This window comes from Castanea sativa, chromosome 11 (assembly GCF_040712315.1).
Source record: "Castanea sativa cultivar Marrone di Chiusa Pesio chromosome 11, ASM4071231v1".
NCBI lineage: Eukaryota > Viridiplantae > Streptophyta > Magnoliopsida > Fagales > Fagaceae > Castanea > Castanea sativa.
Window position 1 is genome coordinate 13,715,734 of NC_134023.1, and position 18,989 is coordinate 13,734,722.

At 36.7% G+C, this 18,989-nt stretch overlaps 1 long non-coding RNA gene across 1 annotated transcript; it reads right to left on the bottom strand.

The window, feature by feature from the left end:
* Positions 1-8,141: 8,141 nt before the first annotated feature.
* Positions 8,142-12,740, bottom strand: LOC142615395 (uncharacterized). Its single transcript, XR_012840736.1, has 2 exons — positions 12,022-12,740; positions 8,142-8,767 (listed from the first exon to the last, which is right to left on the bottom strand). It is a non-coding gene; the product is annotated as an uncharacterized LOC142615395 (long non-coding RNA).
* Positions 12,741-18,989: the final 6,249 nt, after the last annotated feature.

Below are 18,989 nucleotides of genomic sequence, written 5' to 3' on the forward strand. Positions count from 1 at the left end.
ATTTCAGGTACAAAAATTAGAATGAGGAAGAAAAATCATAGGTAAAGCAAAGCACTTTCTTTAAGAATGCCTCTGGAAAGGAAACTCTTGATATGTATTCCATAGATTTAATTGACCTCCGATGGACCCGAAACTAGGTGGAAAGGAATAAAGGTATAAAAATATCATTGATAAAACAAAACATGCTACTGGAAATAGATCCATGCCGCTAAATATTTCATAATATATTCCACTGGCCAAAGAGGCTACACTAGGAAAGTTAATAGACACTACCGCATGTGTATGACCCAATCTCTCTCTCTCTCTCTCAACAGAGAGAGTTAAACACAAGTTAACAATTACACACACAACATTGATATAGAAAAGAACTAATATTTGGGCACATAATGAACTTCAAATAAAGGTAGAAGAAACATGTACAGACAGATAAACACGGCACCATTTTCCACTTTTTATCTTTCAAGTCAGATCATCATATTTACTATTTAATAAGTCAAGAATGTGAATAAACTAAAAATTATACTTAAACTCAACCAATCATGGTTAGAACCAAGCCAATCCCCTGACTTAAATATTCAGATCGTTACCTCCATTGGGGCAGTTAATCACATGCACTCAAGCAACCACTGAAGAAGGAAAACATCTGGCCAAGAACAAGAAAAATGAATGGTGTTACTATAATTAACAAATATTTGCATAAAGTTTTTCCACTTATAAAGGGTATGGATTTGGCATATTGATCTATTTGACCAGGATCCTGTTCATGTAATATTTTAAATGCTCTTGTTAGTTTTTTGAGAATCTAGAATATTTAATCTTAAGTTGATGATCCTCACCAAGAACATCACGCCTAACAATGGGCAATATAAATAGTTGATCTGTAGCATCTGCCTAAAAAGAAATGAATTACAGAGGCCAATGAGCTTTAGCTCAAATAGAACTTCCTCCTTCAACAGGAATTAGGTGAAGATTAAGTTTGGGGGGTCAAGACCCACTAGGTGCATTTGTCACTTACAACTCAACAACTTTGGGACCTTAAGCAAAATGTTAAATAAGGCATTTTTTATATTTAAATATTAATTAAATGGTTCAATAAGTTAGTATTATTATAATATAAATGAGTTGATATTATATACATCAAATTATTAATTGGTGTGATAACTTAAAATAATTGATAAAACAAATTTTTGCATTAAAAAAAAGTAAAAGTAAAAGATAGAGTGGGTGTTTGCATATACAACTACACATTGAGTGTGGGTGGGTTAGTGTGTGGGGTCTAGCTTTGAGCTATGGGCCTCTGGCCTTTCACCTGTTGTGCTATGTGCACTGTGTAGTGCCAATCAGCTAGTGTGTTGTCTTGTCAAGCAGATTAAAAAATATAATTTGAAATATTGAAATTGAATAAAAAGCCAATACTATTCAACCTTAAATCTACATGAAAATTTCAAAAAGATGGAGAGGGGAGGGAGAAAGGGGTTACCTTTGCTATGCCCACACCGCCACTCTTCAATCTTGAATTTACTATGAAGGCAGTGAATTTGTTGCAAGGAATGACTGAATAAAAGAAAGCTTATAGAAAAAGATCAAGGATTCAAGAATCAAGGCGAAGAAAAGAAGGGTAAGAATATACATGGAGAGGTAGAGAGAGAGATGAGAGATTTTTTCTTATGTTTTAGAAATTTACAATCTCTATTTTAGCATATTTCAAAACATTTATGTTGTATTATTAATGATTTTTTCTAGTATTAATTTTGATTTTAGCATATTTCAAGAATGAGGTAATAAATTTGTCTCTTACAACTTAATTTTGTTAGCCAAAATTTTTTGACTATCTTTGTTTTTTCAATTTTTAATCTTTTGTATTTTTGTAATTAAAATTTATATAATTTTTTTTTTACACGTGGAGTCTTTTTTTATTTAGGGGCCTTAGACGATTGCATCAATTACATTAATAGTTCAGCCGACCTTGGTAATTTACCAATATGAAAGAAATGATTTGAAACAATTTGAAAATTTTCTTCAAGGCCCCATAAGAAACAGTCATACTCGGTGCATAAAGTTCCTACTTTTGCAAGGGCAGGTAGATGATTGGTAGGTAGTTTTATCCGGGTGTTATTCAGATTCTTCATCCTGCTCAAAGCATCTTCACCAATATGGCATGGAACCTACTGTTCATGGTTAATCACAAGTTTTAATCACGTAAAATTTTAGCTTCTTTTCATAATTCATATTCAGTGTGTACAGCACAGACAGAGCTCTAAATCAAACCAACTACTTTAGCATGGCTAAAAATCAGCCCCATAAGGTGAAATTTGAACAGGCAACTGCTTGACTCAAGAACAGTCTTCAAAACTTTAGTACTCAGCTTGACAGTTGACACAAATTTTCACTTTGAGCAAGTTCCGCACTTCTTTTTGGCTGAGCAAGACTTTTATTAGTTCCAAGTGAAGTACAGCCGCTAAATTTAGTACACTTAATTTGCACATTATTATTATTTTATTATTATAAAAATAATATTTTGATCTCTAAAGAATATATAGGCTACTGTTTGCTCCAATGAAAGTAAGAGTCTCAAGATAAAAACATTTTGAATTACAGGCTAAACCATAGGCCATGAGAGGTCAATGACACAACAAAGCCCATAATATTAAACTAATAATAATAATAGACCTCCATGGGCTACTAGCACAGCCCATTCCAGCTACAGTAAAAGACCAATTTACACTGGATATTGTAAAACTTATACATGAATATAAGTAAACCAACTAAATACTCAAGAAAGAAACCTTCATGTAAGACTCAATATGATAACATCGATTAAATCATATAAAAAAAAGTGGCCCCACATAAAATTAAAAAAAAAAAAAAAAATGATTCCTTGTCTCTTTTGCCTCTGGTTTTGCTCTTCTTTGAGTCTGTTGCACTTTTGCCAGAGGAATTCATATAAAAATATATAAGAGAAGTGAAGATTAACGAAGGTGAAAATGCACACTATTACCTAGGCTACACCACCACCTAGAAGGGACAATTGCCTAGGGATTCCATGATGTGCTGGCTACACTATTTTCTAATTGATATGACAAAATACTTTATGGATGAATTTTCACAATTATTCAAACTCTCACATCTCTAGAAGTAGAGATCTAATTCTGCCACCAATAGTGTACCCTATATGTGCTAAAAGATATGACCAGACAACACACACCACATACTCAATGCAAGCCCTCTAGTATAAAAGGAATGGGAATGTCTACGGAAGATATGACCAGACAACACACACCACATACTTAATGCTACCAAAATTCCAGAATATTCTTAGTTAGTGCATTTTTTTCTTTTCATCATACAACAATGCCAACCCTAGAATAGATAATTTTTTGTTTGATACTGAAAGTTACAATTGTTCATGACAGCTCACTGAAAATTCAAGATAACTTTGTAGTACAGATCATACCAATCTAGTCGGGTAACTAGAGGTTGATCAGGATACTACGAATTTGGAACAACACTTGCCACTTTAGTTCCATTAATTGCCTCGATGTGTGTACAAAATCAGAGTTTACAGAAAATGGTAAAGGCATAATTGTTGTAAGTAAAGACTAATTAACTACAGCTTCTTTAGCAAGTGTCATCTAAGAGCATCCACAGTGGATGCAAAATCATGTAAAATAGAAAAAGACACAATTTTACACATTTTATCTAAAAAATGCTCCACATTAATGCTTTTAAAAGTGTGTAAAAATGTGTATATCTTTACACGAGCTACAGTAATTGTATAAATATACACGATTACTGTAGCTTATCCATTTATTATTTTATTAATTTTCCATTCGCTCTTTTTTTTTTCTCTCTTCTCCGTGCTCAACAAACTCAATAACTTCTCATCTCCTCATCTTCTTCTTTTTTCTCAGATGCACACAAACACATCCACACACAAACACATCCACACAGACAAATCAACAGAGATACACTTGCTCAAAAAAAAAAAAAACACACACACACACAGATATAGAAACACACCCACACACAAATAAACCCACACGGACAAACAACAAAGAGACAGATCGGTGCTTGAATAGAATGATCGGTGCTTGACTGGAACGATCGGTGTTTGTGGGTCTTGCTTGATCGGAGCTCATGGGTCTTGCTTGATTGGAGCTCGTGGGTCTTGCCTGATCGGAGCTAGGGAGATCCCGGATTTGATTGGTGCTTGTGGATTAGAGTTAGGGAGATCAGTACTTGTGGATCGGTGCTTGATCGGGTCTTGCCTGATCGGAGCTGTGAATCGGTGCTTGTGATCGAGATGGTGTGGATTAGACCGAGAGGGAGAGTTGATTAGTGTTCTGGGTATAGAGAGAGAGCAACAAATTAGAAAAAATGGGGGGTGAGAGCGTGTATGTAAATGGGGTAGTTGAGAGAAATAATAAAAAATTTGAGAAAATTGATTATTTAATTAAAAAATGTGATAGAATAGATGAACTGATGTGAGTGTTTTGTAAAAATGGATGTGTAAAATAGAAAAAATAGGTTTTTAGTGTAAAAATGGATGTATAAAATACACGAACTGATGTGGTTGCTCTAAAGGAGCCAATAAAGAAAGTAAGGTAAAAAAAAAAAAAAAAAGAAATGCCGGAGGAGAGAAAGAAAAAGATTACAAGAAGAGCTTCAAAACATCAACAAGTATGCAATTAGTACACAGTCAAGCAACAAATTCAGTAGTGCCATGGCCTATAAGAAGCTCATAAAGGGAATTCAAGAAAGATGTATGGGAATAATCTGTGTACATTTTCAACAATTTAATCACATAGGTGAAGGATTGTATGATGAAAAACTTTTCTGTTTTCTAGTTTTTGATAAGTGAGTTTCAGACCTTTCAGTCCAAAGGGAAGGGGGAAAGAGAGATTTGAATTAGTGATCTCAGTTTGAAGAGGTGTGTTTCCAAGCCTATTGTGCTTCCTCTTGGGGTTCCATTATGTAAAACTATAAAATAATCAACTAGTTCTGAACAACACTAATTGTCATTCACAAAAAAATGTCAACCTTTGAAATCTTGAACAACCATTGTCAACAAGTTTAGCCATACAGGTGAATGATTGCATTATGTTAAACTATAAATTCATCAACAAGTTTTGAACAACATTGACTATCATCCCCAACAAAATCTCAACCTTAGAATACTCTTCGGAGTGTAACACCCAAGTAGAATCATATGGTTGCAAAATTTTAGAAACTAAAATTAGGAAAGAAGTGTGCCTTTAAAAAAATTAGGAAAAGAAGAGCAAAAGTGATCAAACTCGGCAACAATCCCTCCTCAAAATTTTTCTACTTTGTTTCTATGGGATTGTGTTTCCCACCCATATTGTGCATCCCAAATAAGTATGGTGCCGTAGTAGAATTCACAAAGGACGATTATCGCAGTTGTCAACATAAGACCAACTAATCAATTATCAGAATGTTGATGCTGTTTGTTCTATTTAGACCTCTTTTAAACCAGATTAGTTTAACCTAATGAATTAGTCAAGTAGTTACTTAGATTAATCATTTAGATCTAGGTTAAACTCATGCAATCATATTACTTAGTGCAGAAAAGTAAAGAAGACAACAATGCGATGACCCAGAAAACCAATGAAACTAATAGTTTCTAGGTAAAAAACCTGGGGAGGATTTAACCTAACTATCCTTAAGGTAAACAAATCAACTTTGATAGAATGGAAGTTTACAATAGATTTAAACCCTAAATCTAAAGCTACTTCTTGTAGAACTTATTAACACGACAATGTGCAGCTTTGACTCCACGAACTCTTCTATCTTGAATATGCTGAGCACAAACTCCCACGTTTGTCACTTTGAGACCCCACTCAATGATTTTAGATTGATAGACCAAATACATATTGACCCCTTGTGATGGATTAATTAATTAATTAGCCAAGTTTAATTAATTAATCAAATTAACATGCAATGTACGTGACAACACAAACAAATCACCAACTAAATAAATATGCAACGAAAAATAAATTGACACGATGATTTGTTTATGAATGGGGAAAACCTCCTAGGCAAAAACCCCACCGGGTGATTTTAAGTTCACTACTCTCGAGAATCCACTATTATCAAAACAAACAGTTACAAGTAAAGGAATCCCAGTACCTTATACCAACTTACAGTTGAACCCTTACCCAATACCCAATTGGACTTGTTCTATAGTGACAATCTCTCCTTGTATTGCATGGCTCCCAGTACGTGACTAACCAAAAGATGCGCGGATCCCAGTACGTGACTTGATCACCAACTTGAAAAGGATGTTGGCTGTAAAGTTCTTCTGTTCAAAACACAATGAAGATCATGAAGTTGCTTGGTCACAAAACCTTACGGTGTACAAACACAACAGCTTCTTCAAGATGAACTAGGTAAACTAGGTTTCCGGTCACAATTTGCATGAACAACACTTTGCTCTATACTCGCACAACTGTGCTCTATGTGATAACCCTTAAAATAATCCTTAAATATGTTTAGGGTTATGAGAAAAGAAAGCCCAAACATACATTCACGGATTGGATGAAAATTAGAATAGAAAATCTGTTTTTCATAAACCTCGACAGATACCCTATCTATCGAGCAGCTATCAAGCCTCGGGTTGAAACAACTCTTTTAAACCCTGATAGATACTAGTTGTCGAGCTTTAATGAACAACACTTCTTCACTTGATTCTTGAAAAGACTTGCATGGCTTTAACACTTGAACTTGAAACCTTGTTTCTTGAAGCATTAAACTTATCCTAGATCTACCCAAATATAAGTAAAGTGCGTTTTGTTAAAGGATTAGCCAATTATGTAAAATGTTGACATATGTTCCTAACATGAATCACATATGTTCTAACACAGATCACCATTTGTAGTAGATCTTTATGCAACAACTTGTTTCCACTAGTTCTTGATTGTAGATCTCATTCTTGTAGATGCTTGTAGAGTTAGAAGGTTATAGAAACCTCACAAATCTCATAGAATTAACTCAAAAGACTTCCAAAAGCTTCTAAAACTTGATTAGGGTTTACCTTTTATACCTAGTAGTGTTGGATTGAAACCCTAATTGTTTTTGTGAGCTTGTGCTTGATTTAAAATTCCACAGAATACAATTTTCGATTGGTCGAACCTATCTTTCGATTGATCGAGCCTCATAGTAGCTTGCTTCTTTTTTCTGCAGCTTGACAATTGAAACTTGACTTGAATAAACTTAAGCAATGTCTAACACCTAATTTAGACATGTTTTTGTTCTTGGTTTGCCAACATACATATATTTGGAAACTAAACATTTAATCATAAATATTTAGAACCTAACAATCCTCCCTTTGACAATCCGTGACAAAACACACATAAACATGAATTGCTCAATTCAAGAACTAATCCAATTACAAGATATTGCCCTAATACAATTCTATCACAATCTAATATCTATAAGTTGCTAGAATAGGTAATCGTTGATGAAAGAATGAACCTATTAATTCTTGAAACACTGAAAACAAACCATAAAATGCATGTGTGGAAAATACTATGTAAATCAACAACTAAAAACTGAACTTGAATTCACAAACATAAAACAGAATCAGATATTAAATGAAAAACATCATCAATACCATTAATATAATCAATGTATCAACAAAAGATATCATGTTTGTGAAATAAGAACAAAAGTACAAAAGATAAAAACAATTATACATAAAAAATATCATCTATTCTCCCCTTAGCTACAAAAGCTACAAAAAATCTATTCTCCCCCTTAAGTACAAGAGCTCTCACTATCTACTCCCCCTTTTTTGTTATGTATTGCCAAAGGCAATCATCAAAATCAAAGGGTGGAGGAGGTAGAAAAGTACTCCTATACTTAGAAAAATCCGCTCTCAAAGCAACAACCTTAGTAATAAGCTCATCCCAAAGTTGTCTATGTGCTGCTTGAGTCGTTATAAATGTCTCCATCATAGCACGAAAAGAGAGAGAGAGAGAGGAGGAGGAAGAATAGGCTCAACAACTTTTAGGAGTTCATCTAGTTATGGCCAAGAGATGGTGTAAGTCTAACAAGTTGAATGTCTCCATGGTTTTCAAGTACTTCTTTAAGAAAGATGCCCTATTGGTTCGGGCGAAGCATTCTCATCATCTCAATGTTTTTTTCATTTGCATTCTTGCAAGGTTCTTTTTTTTTTTTTTTTTATACCAAATAAAACAGAAATTAATAAAAAGAGTTAGTACAAAAAGGCCAGCTGGCCTAAGATGGATATGGGAGAAGTCTACAGAAATGAACAGGGAAGCTAGTAGTTATAGCAGCTAGCTCTATTACATGTGAAATTATTATCCTAGGAACAAAAAAGGAGTGAATGGTCATCCCTTGTTGCTGCAACCGAAGAAGATCAGAGGTAAGGGACTGCTCCTACCAAGATGGGGTTCCTAAGAGATTGCATCTTTGCACATGTCTTTTGCTATTACTTAATGTCAAAATCCTATTGAAACCAAGCTCCTTTGCCTTTAGCATAGCCTCTATCAAAGCATCCTGGATTGCCAGAAAATGAGGTTTCCTTCCACTGCTAGCACCACCTGTAAACAAAACACAATTATCCGGGATTAAAGCTTCATAGGCAAAACCGCTTCTCCTGGTTTTCCTACTCCTATGAGCTGCTAGTTTGATGATGATATGCCAATTCTGGTTTGTGAGATATTGATGATTGTTCCTACTAGGCTTCTGCTGAGGTGCTTCATTTTGTTGATAGGCTTCTTGGTACCTGAAAATCAAAGATTGAGAAGTGAGAATAACCTTAATAGGATTAGGTGATTTTCCTTGGTGAAGGACTTGATTCCTGTGATTCCGTATTTGCCAAACGATGGTGAAACAGGCTTGAAGGAAATAGATATGATTTTTTTCCCTGGATCTGTTATTAAGGATGCAATTAAATAGCCATTGCCTAGCTGTATTCTGCATTAGGTTAGTAGTTCTAATCTCCTAGATAGAACCATGCCATACAACTCTCGCAAAATGACATCTTAAAAAAATATGATCAATAGTTTCCTCTTCTTCCTCCTCACACAATAGGAATTTGTTAGTGACAGGTATTCCTCTTCTTTTCAGAGTTGCAAAAACAGGTAAACAATCCAGCAGAATTTTCGATATGAAAGTTAGGATCTTCAGGGGCAATTTAACTTTCCAAAGCAACTTCCAAACATTTTGTGGGATGCCATTTGTTCTTTGGTCTATCCTATTAGTAGGGCACTGTTGTTGCTGAATAAGATAGTAGGCATTCCTCACTTTGTATTAAACAGAGTGTGAGTGCTTCCATATAAGCTTATCTTCATTTCCTTCGGTTTTAGGAATTGAGAGTTTCATGATCTCCTTGTAGGTAGAATATGGATAAAGTTTATTGAGGAGTTCACCCTTCCATGATTTTGTGTTCCCATCTATGAGATTAGCCACTGTACCTTCAAGCAAATTATTATCCCTAAGTCTTTGGTTAGAAGAATAAAACCAGTCAGGGTGGGAGAGGGGAATATGATTCCCACTTCCTATCAACCAATGCCCTTGGAGCAAATCCTTGCATTGTGGCTGAGTAATATTCTTCCATATCCATGAATGATTGGGAAGTATATAGCTTTGAAGGCTCTAGCCACTAAAGAGTTTGGGTGGTTTTGGATTCTACAAAATTGTTTAGTGATCATTGCTTGATTAACCAGACTATATTTTTTGAGTCCTAGACCTCCCCTACTTCTTGGTTGACAAATTGTATCCCAATTGACCAAATGCAGCTTTTGGACCCCTGGTTGGTGTCCCCACTAAAAGGCTCTAATGATTCCATTAAGTTTGTTGCAGACAGATTCAGGCACTCTAAAACAAGAGAAGGTATAGGGTGGCATGGATTGGAGTACTAAAGAAATCTGTGTTCTACCAGCTTGAGACAGCAATCTAGCTTTCCAACCTTGGAGCTTAGACTGGAATCTGTCAATTAAGTCTTGAAAATCTACTATCCTCCTTCCTCTAAGTTTGAAATTTATTCCTAGATATTTGCTAGGGTTCAAGACAAGATTTACCTGAAGGGAATTTGCAAGATCTTCCTGAATATTAGAAGGTATGTTGGGTGAGCAGAATAGATTAGATTTATTAAATTTTATGCTTTGGCCTGAAATGGAACAATATCATGGGATTATATTTTTCAAGTTTGAGACGGAGCTTTTATCGTTCTGGAAGAAAAATAAGGAGTCATCAGCAAAGAATAGATGTGAAAATGTAATGCCACATCTTCCAACTTTGATGCCCTTAATTTTCTTTTGATTCTCAGCTTGAATGAGAGCTAAGGAAAGAATATTGGCACAAAGTAAGAAAAGGTATGGGGTGATAGGGTCCTCTTGTCTCAGATCTCTAGTTGGGGTAAAGGCTTGAGTAGGGCTACCATTGATGAGTAGAGTATACTGAACTGTGGTGACACATTCCATTACCCAATTCACCCAGGTACTACTAAAGTTCATAGAGATAAGAACAGCCTTTAAAAATTTCCAGCTCACTCTATCATAGGCCTTACACATGTCAATCTTCAAAGCTTCATAGCCTTTCTTCCTTCCTTTTTTCTTCCTAAGGGTGTTGAAAATCTCATGGGCTATGAAGATATTATCAGTGATGTTTCTCCCTTGAATAAAGGCATTTTGGTAGGGTGTTATGAGGTCATCCATGATAGGCTTCAATCTAGACACTAGGGTTTTGGATATGATCTTATAGGTAACATTACAAAGGCTAATTGGTCTAAAGTGTGACACATCCTCAAGATATTGAATTTTAGGTATAAGGGTGAGGAAGGTTTTATTCAAGGCTTTAAGAAGTGAACCTGGGTGAAAGAAATCATGGACTAAGTTGAGGATGTCCTGTTTGACTATGCTCCAATATTCTTGATAAAATAATGCTAGGATTCCATTTGGTCCTAGTGCCTTGCTTGGATCAAGTTGAAATACTGTGATTTTATTTTAGCATCTGTAATTAGACAGTACAACAAAGCAAGCTGGTGTTGATCAACCTTAGGAATAGGTAGACCTACCAGCTTCTCCATCAAAGTTGGAATAGGTTTTGAGTCAGTTTCAATATATTGACTTCTGAAATGTTGCAAAAGAGTGCTTTCCATTTCCTCCAAGTCCTCAGTTGTATTTCCTTCCTTAGTTGTGATATGTAAAATTCTACTTCTTGCTCTCCTATGTTTCACCACAGTTTGGAAGTACCTAGTGTTCTTATCCCCTTTGATAATCTAGTCACTTCTAGCTTTTTGTGCCCACACGATTTCTTCTCTAAGCATGAGGGTTTCTACTTCTTCTCTAAGGTCTACTTCAAATTTTATGCCAGCCATAGCTTGGATGGAATCCTGGATCTCTTGGAGCCTTTGTTGTTTATTTTTAATTTCCCTTTCTACCTTTCCAAACACCTTTTTGTTCCAATCAATGAACTACTTTTTCACATTACTTATCTTGTGTCTTAATCTAAATGCATGAGATCCCTGAGTGTCTACTTTCCAAGCATTTTGAACAATGTCTTTACAACTAGTATGGGTAAGCCACATTTTTTCAAATCTAAAAGGTCTCCTACAAAATGGTTGCTGGAAATCAAAGTCCAAAATGATTGCCCCATGATCAGACCTTAGAATGGGTTGATTTTGTAGCACATTATGTGGGTGTGTATTGATCCACTCCATAGTAGCAAAGGCCCTATCTAATTTCTCCATAATAAAGTTCTCATCTTCCCTTCTATTCATCCATGTATATTTATGGTCCTTGGCCTTTAATTCACACAATTCTAACTCAAACAGGGTCCGCTGGAGCAATTTAGCACCAACAATTTTCCTATTATGAAAAGAGAATTTGTTTTCTTGTGAAAGAATTTGGTTGAAATCACCAATGCATAACCAACTTGGTGAGGCATTGCCTTTAAGATGTTTTAACTCTACTTAGACTTCGTCTCATTTTGCATGCTCAGGATGACCATAAACAAAAGTAATGGATAAAGGAATACCTTTGTTATCGAGTAGATCAGCATGAATTAGGTGCTTTGAGTTGTACTGTATGTTGACGGTTTGGTTTGATGTCCATCCCAGCAGTAACCCTCCACTGAGACCTTCCCGAAGATATTCCCATCCATTCCAAAATCCACATGTCTTCAAAATATCTTTACCCTTACCCATTGCTAGTAGAGTCTCCATTAAAAATATGATGTTTGGTTTTTGCTCTAGGCCCTTTTTTGACACTGAAGAACTGCAGCGGGGTTGCTCAGCCCTCTGTAGTTCCAGTTCAAAATCCTCATGGCTGCTGGGGAAGCTGTTGTAGGCCAGCTTCCCGATACCTTTCATCTTAATCAACATCCTGGGTAGTGTTAAAGACATTTGGCAAATTTTGCTGATCCGAAGTTGTCCTCACTTGTAAATCTTCCCTAACAAACATAGCTCAGCACAACCTTTGTTTAATATTTCTTCTAAACCTTTCTTTTTCTTTTCTAATTCTTTTCCTCGAGCTTAGTCCAGAACTGGAGCTATCACTCCTCACTATTGTGTCCCAGTTTTCACTACACCAAAGATCAGCATTTTGGATAGTGGGGGGTAGGGAGGTTATGGCTTGTGGAGGACTTGGTCCTAGCGTTAGTAACTCAAAAGGGCTTAAATTCCTAATATTAAAATTGACATTATTGGGCTGGATATCACCTGGTGGGCTTGCATGGTAGTCTGACTGAAGTGGCCCATTGAGAGAGCCCAAATCCTAATTCCTTTAAAGACTGTCCATTTGCAGTGTTTTGGATTTCTGCCTCTGGGGGAGATACCAGCCTTGGCCCATTGCTTGAGCCTCCTAATTCAAAACGAAATCTCCCTCTATCAACTCTCTGGACTAACGCGTCTATGAACGAGTCTGGAGATTCCGGTATGCACCCTTTTGCCCAACCTTGGTCTTGCATGGTTTCTGGTCTTTCCTCGTTCGAACTATCCAGATTGAACATAATGGCAGTGGTGTCGCTTTCTAATTTTGAGGCTTCAAATTAGGGATGTTGGTTCATCCCATTAGTGATAAAAGGTCCATTTCCATCAATCCAATTCCATTGTAGCTGAGTCCGAAGGGGGTGTCCGTGGTGGTCTCATGGTAAAATTGACATTATTTGTCCTGTTGCCTGAATGGTTATACTGTGGTTGCAAATTTTCTACATGCAACGTGTTGTGCACCCTTTCTGTATCAAAGTTAGTGGCACTAGAGCTGGCAGAGGCTATAGAGTTCATTGGTGTTGGAGGGGCAGTTTGGTGTATATGATGCATGGCTAAGGGAGGGTGTTGTGAGGGAAGGGAGTTGGGTTGAGTGGGGTTATTGAGGTTTAGGAGATTAATGACTAAATGGAGATTGGTGTCACTGTTCTGATTTTGATGGTTGTTGTTTGAGTGATGATCAGGAATGGGGTTGGGATTAGGTTGAACATTGTTGAGTTGGGTGTTAAGGTTTGGACGGCTTGCATGTGTGATGCGGGGATTGTGGTGGGCTTGGGGTGCTGGGGTCAGGGAAGTTGTAAGTGGGTGGTTGGGCTATTAATAATCTGTTAGAATTGGCCAGCTGATCAAATCTGCTTTGAGTTGTCCACCTTCTTCGATTATGGAATGCTCTTAAATCATTTGTAAACTGTGGTTGAAGAGCATCGAAATGATATTGGACTTGGTGAAGTTCTTGGATCCTTTGTCTCTATCTATAGAGCATTATCTCGATGTTGTCCATGCAGTGAGTGCATTGGCTACGGGTGTGACCAATTAATGCACTTTGTGCACAGCTTATGGACCCGTTCATATCAGCAGCGTATCCACACTCTTGAACCATCATCAAGTCTAAGCATAAATCCTGCGATCACTGGTATCCACGAGTCAATTTGGACTTTGATTCTTATAAAACGAATATTTCTGGGAATCTTGTCTTCCCAGTCAACCCTTTCCAATAACCCCATCATTTGACCCAATCTTTCTGCAAGTTCCAGGTATTGGTATTCTAAAGGTAGCCCATGGAGTTGAACCCATACTGAGATATAGTTAAGTTGCAGATGGCTAAGGACTAAGTTTGGCCTCCATCGTTCTAGCACAAGGAGAGCTGCATCCACAGCTCGTGGGCCTTCATTGCAGATGTGCATCAGATCTTCCACAAACTCAAAGCGAAAGATATAGAAATAGAACTCCCTACCTACAATCGAGACGGATCCCCTGATTCTTCATGCAGACTCAAAAACTTGTTGGAGGTGCCTAATGGAGAATTTTTTGTAGTCCAAGATGTAGCCAATCGCACAAAGATTCCAGAAATCTCTTTGAATTTCCACTTCCTAAGGATTCGGATCTATGGCAGGTTCATGTCTCGCAAAGGGAATTTCATCCTCATCACTCGAAATAAGATTAGACTCTAGCTCCTCCTCCAAGAGGTCATCACTGAAATTTGAATCACTACTATCTGTCCAGCCATATTCTCTGGCTTATATATGGTTTTCCATGGATGTTGGTATGAGGATGACTAGGCTTGCATGCACCGGTGGGGTAGTGAGTGTTATTGGAAGAAAGCTATATTGGGGATGACCGAAGTTGAAGAAACTAGTATGTAAGGAATTTTGGGGAAAGAAGTCAAAAAGACAAAGAAGCAAAAGGAGTAGTGTAGGAAGAAGATAGAAGGTTGAGAGTTGAAAAGTGTGTTTGTGTTTTTTAGATTTTTCTACTATTTGATAAAGCAAGTGGGCAGGATAAGCTGGAGGTTGACTAAAGGTCCGTTTGGATAGAGCTTATTGTTGAAAACTGAAAACTGAAAACTGAAAACACTGTACCAAAATAATTTTAAAATGTGTGAATAGTACCGTGGGACCCATTTTTAATGAAAAAGTGGCTGAAAAGTAAAATTTGTGGGTCCGTGAACAGTGCACAAATGCACTGTTCACGGAAGAAAAGTCAATAACTACGGCTGGGAAGGAAAAAAAAAAAAAAAAAAAAAACTGAAGCTGGACGCTGGACGCAGGCGCTGGACGCTGGACGCCCAATCCAAACACACGCTAAGAGTACTAGGTGACACACCTCAAGGATGCAAAGGTGTGGAACAACAAGTTGAAATGATGATAAACGTGTAGAAATTAAAGGAGGGATTTATGAGAAAAGACGGCTACACCTACTGAGGGAACAAGAAGTGTAGAGAAAGAGATAGCTTGAGGGATGTTGACAACCTGTTAATAGAAAGACGCCGGCAATGACCCTAGTGGGGAGAGAGCTCTCTGTTTGTTTGAGAGAAAACGCTTGCTTAGTCTTAGGTCGACTGCAAGGTCCTTCTTGGTGCATGAAACATCTCGTGTAGATCTTGGAATTCTTCATGTGGTTAAGAATCTAGGGAGTGGGAGCCCAATAGCCATTATATTGGTTGAAACCCTCAATGGTTTGGATGTCGTTCATAGGGAGGAAGCAACATTCTTTGCAAGGAGTCCTTTTCTTCTTCAGGTATGATCCTTAATTTTTGCCTAAGTTTCCTCAACCTAGTAGGATTCCTCTAATTTTGCATGGATTGCCTTTTGGTTTTCAACCCATCGAGTTCCTTATATCATATTTATATATTTATCTCTCTTTTTTCTTTTTATCTCTCATTTTTCAGCTTAACTCTCATGTTCTCTTTTTCTCTTCCTTAGATATGGTTGTATAAGAAGCTCAAATTGATTCAACCTCCCCTCGATCCATCTAATCGATACCAACTGAAACATTATCATGATTGCAAGTTCAAGGACAAAGAGATGGATCTTACCAAGCTTACTGAACTTTTGAAGCATCTCACTTTTGTGGACATCTAATGGGTGGTAGAATGGTGGCGTATCAAGGCATGACTAGTTGTGGTCTCAAGTAAAACTGTGTATCTTTGGTTGGGCTTTGTTGTTGCTCTTATTATCCTACATGTTGCATTGCGCGAGAATTTGACGACCATCAAGGGGTGCCTTGTGGCAATGGTTCTTATCATACTTTAGCATTCACTAAGAGAGGTTTAGGTAGACTACAAGAGACTTGGCCTTGAAGGGCGATAAATAGGGACATCTATTTCCCTTAATTTTTCCATCCAACATCAGGATGCAAGAATTGGTTATCCACTGATATGAGGGCAGTTCATAGGGAATAAAATGATCACAAGAAACCCAACAAAAGAAAAAGGACCGAGTGACTATCTTGATATGCCCCAAATTTTACTTTTCTGCACTTTATGATTCCATGTCTTTTCATATAAGTTAATAAAGGATTAGAATGTTCTAAATCCCCTATGAGACAATTTAGTATCTTTTAATGAGAGAATCAACCATTCTATTATCTTTGCTTATTGTCTATATTTTCCTTTCTTTTCTTTTCTTTTTCTTTTTTCTATGCCATGTAATTTTTACCTATGACATCTTTGTAGGAATTTTCGCCATGCCCATGGTCTTTTCCCCTAACATTTGCCTAAACCACCCTTTCAGGTTTTGAAACTGCCGGGGTTTCTTTGTCCTAATGTTTGCCTAGGCCGCCCTTTCGAGTTTTCAACCAAGAGGGCTTTTTTTTTTTTTTTTTTTTTCTAAAGTTATATTTCCAGAGCTTGTCAATGTCTATTGGGAGAAGCATCTTTTCTCCATCCAAGTTTGTAATTCTTGTGGCACCCCCTGACATGATCTTCTTGATGACAAAAATTCTAGACCATCTTGGCTCCATTTTCCCCCTTGGATTGAAAATTTCATCCCTAAGTACCTTTAGGACTAGATTTCCTTCCTTGAGGTTTCTTGGCCGTACCCTCTTGTTGAATGCCCTAGCAATTCTCTTTTGATAACTTTGTGCATGGTATTGAGCTCTCATCCTCTTTTCATCAATTAAGGCTAATTGTTCATACCTTTCCCTCATCCAATCCTCTTCTTAGACTTTGGTCTCCACCAATACTCTCAAAGATTGTATCTCTACTTCAATGGGAAGCACCGCTTCACTCCCATAAACCAAAGTGTAAGGAGTTGCCCCAGTTGATGCACGGATAGAAATCCTATAACCCCATAAAGAAAATGGAAGTTTCTTGGCCCAATCCTTGTATGTCACTACCATCTTAGCTATGATGTTCTTAATATTCTTGTTAGTTGCTTCCACGGCCCCATTAGTTTGTGGTCGATATGGTGAAGACTTGTGATGCTTAGTATTGTACAATTCCATGATCCTTTGGACTTCTCCCTCGAAGTGGGTGTTGGATAAATACATGTTTATATTGCATACAAAACATACGCAGCATAAAAAAATAATGAATCTACTTCATTCATTAATGTTAACATGTACTTTGTAAGTTTCAGAATTTAAGAATAAGAGAGTGTACCTTGGTGCGATGAATTTCAAAAACGAAGATTAGAATCACTTGGGAACACTTTTAATTTTCACTCCAATTCTACTAACGCCAAGAAGTGTGGTCTCTCAATCAGTTTTCCAAGGGAGAATGTCAAAGTGTCTAACACTTCTTACACACCACTTCACAATAGTGTTATATTTTCACACCCAAAAAAATTCTGTATGTTTCTCCCTTTGTATCTAACTGATTATCTAATTGGGCTGGCCTTTTGGGCTTTTCCAATTGGGCTTAAGTGTGTGGCATGGAGTGAGACCAAAATGGACTAATAAGACACTAGCTCCAATGGGCCTTGGGCTTTCTGTCAACTCTTGATAAGTCTAAAGTTACCATTAACTATATTTAATACCACTATATAAATATAGTTGCACTCTAGACCTTATTTATAAATTATATCCCAAGACTTTATTGTACATGTAATCCCTTCATAAAATATTCATAGTAATACAAAGTCATGAATATTGATTGCCACTTTGAAGATTACTACATCTTAATTCCTTGAGTACCCGGTTTAATCCTTTAAAGTTATTCATCATATATTTATGAAATCCGATTTCATAAATATATACTTTTGTAACTTCTTACCAAAGTGGTTAGGCCTAACTTTCTAGATAACTGAATCCATTAAACTTATCTCAAGGGAATACTTTGTATCTCCATTAAGAGACTATGAATTCCATCTTGAGAATATTATTCATTTGACAGTTCATGTAAATAGAAGTCGTGAGTTTATTATTCATTTGACAGTTATTAGGAGAATAATAAATCTCGCAGCGATCTTGTTTAATATATTTAACTCTTAAAACATATCAATATACCAACTAGAAATCTCTATTTCCATGATCAAGATAAATCATCTTAGTTGGTATGTTATAGTCTTTGCAGATGAAATGCCCAATTTCATCACCAACTATGAACTAAAATTCTGAGTTTACAAAGAACTTGTGATTTATATCTTTTGTGACTAAATCACATAAATCACGTACCATGCATCTCATGGACTATATGATAATGTCCCAATATTCATGTTATCATTATTTTTAGATAATAATAAAACAACTTTATTAACCACAACATTAAGTTATACATAATGTCATACATAGTATCATTCAATAGGATTTAAGGGCACACATCCTAACAGTGGGAACCAGTGTCGAAGATGATTTCTTACGGTACTCCAAACTGGCAAATGATATTGTTTTCTATGAATTGAGCCACATGCTTGGCTTGCAGTATGGAATATGAACTGCTTTTACCCACTTAGTGAAGTAGTCAATTTCAACTAGGATGTACTCGTGCCCATTCAAGGCCTTGGGGGCTATCTTTCCAATCACATCTATGCCCCACACAGAGAAAGGCTATGGAAAGGTCATGCAATATAGCTCACTAGGTGGCATATGGTTCAGGTTGGCATGTGTTTAGTAGTCATGGAAAATTTTCATAAAGCCTTTGAAGTCAGTTTTCATTGTATTCCAGTAGTATCACATCCTTAAAATCTTTTTGACAACATCTTCCTATTCATATGGGGGCCACAAATTCATTGGTGAACTTCTTCCATGATTCTTTTGGCTTCTTCTTTCTTTAGACAATGAAGGTGTACTCCATAGGACC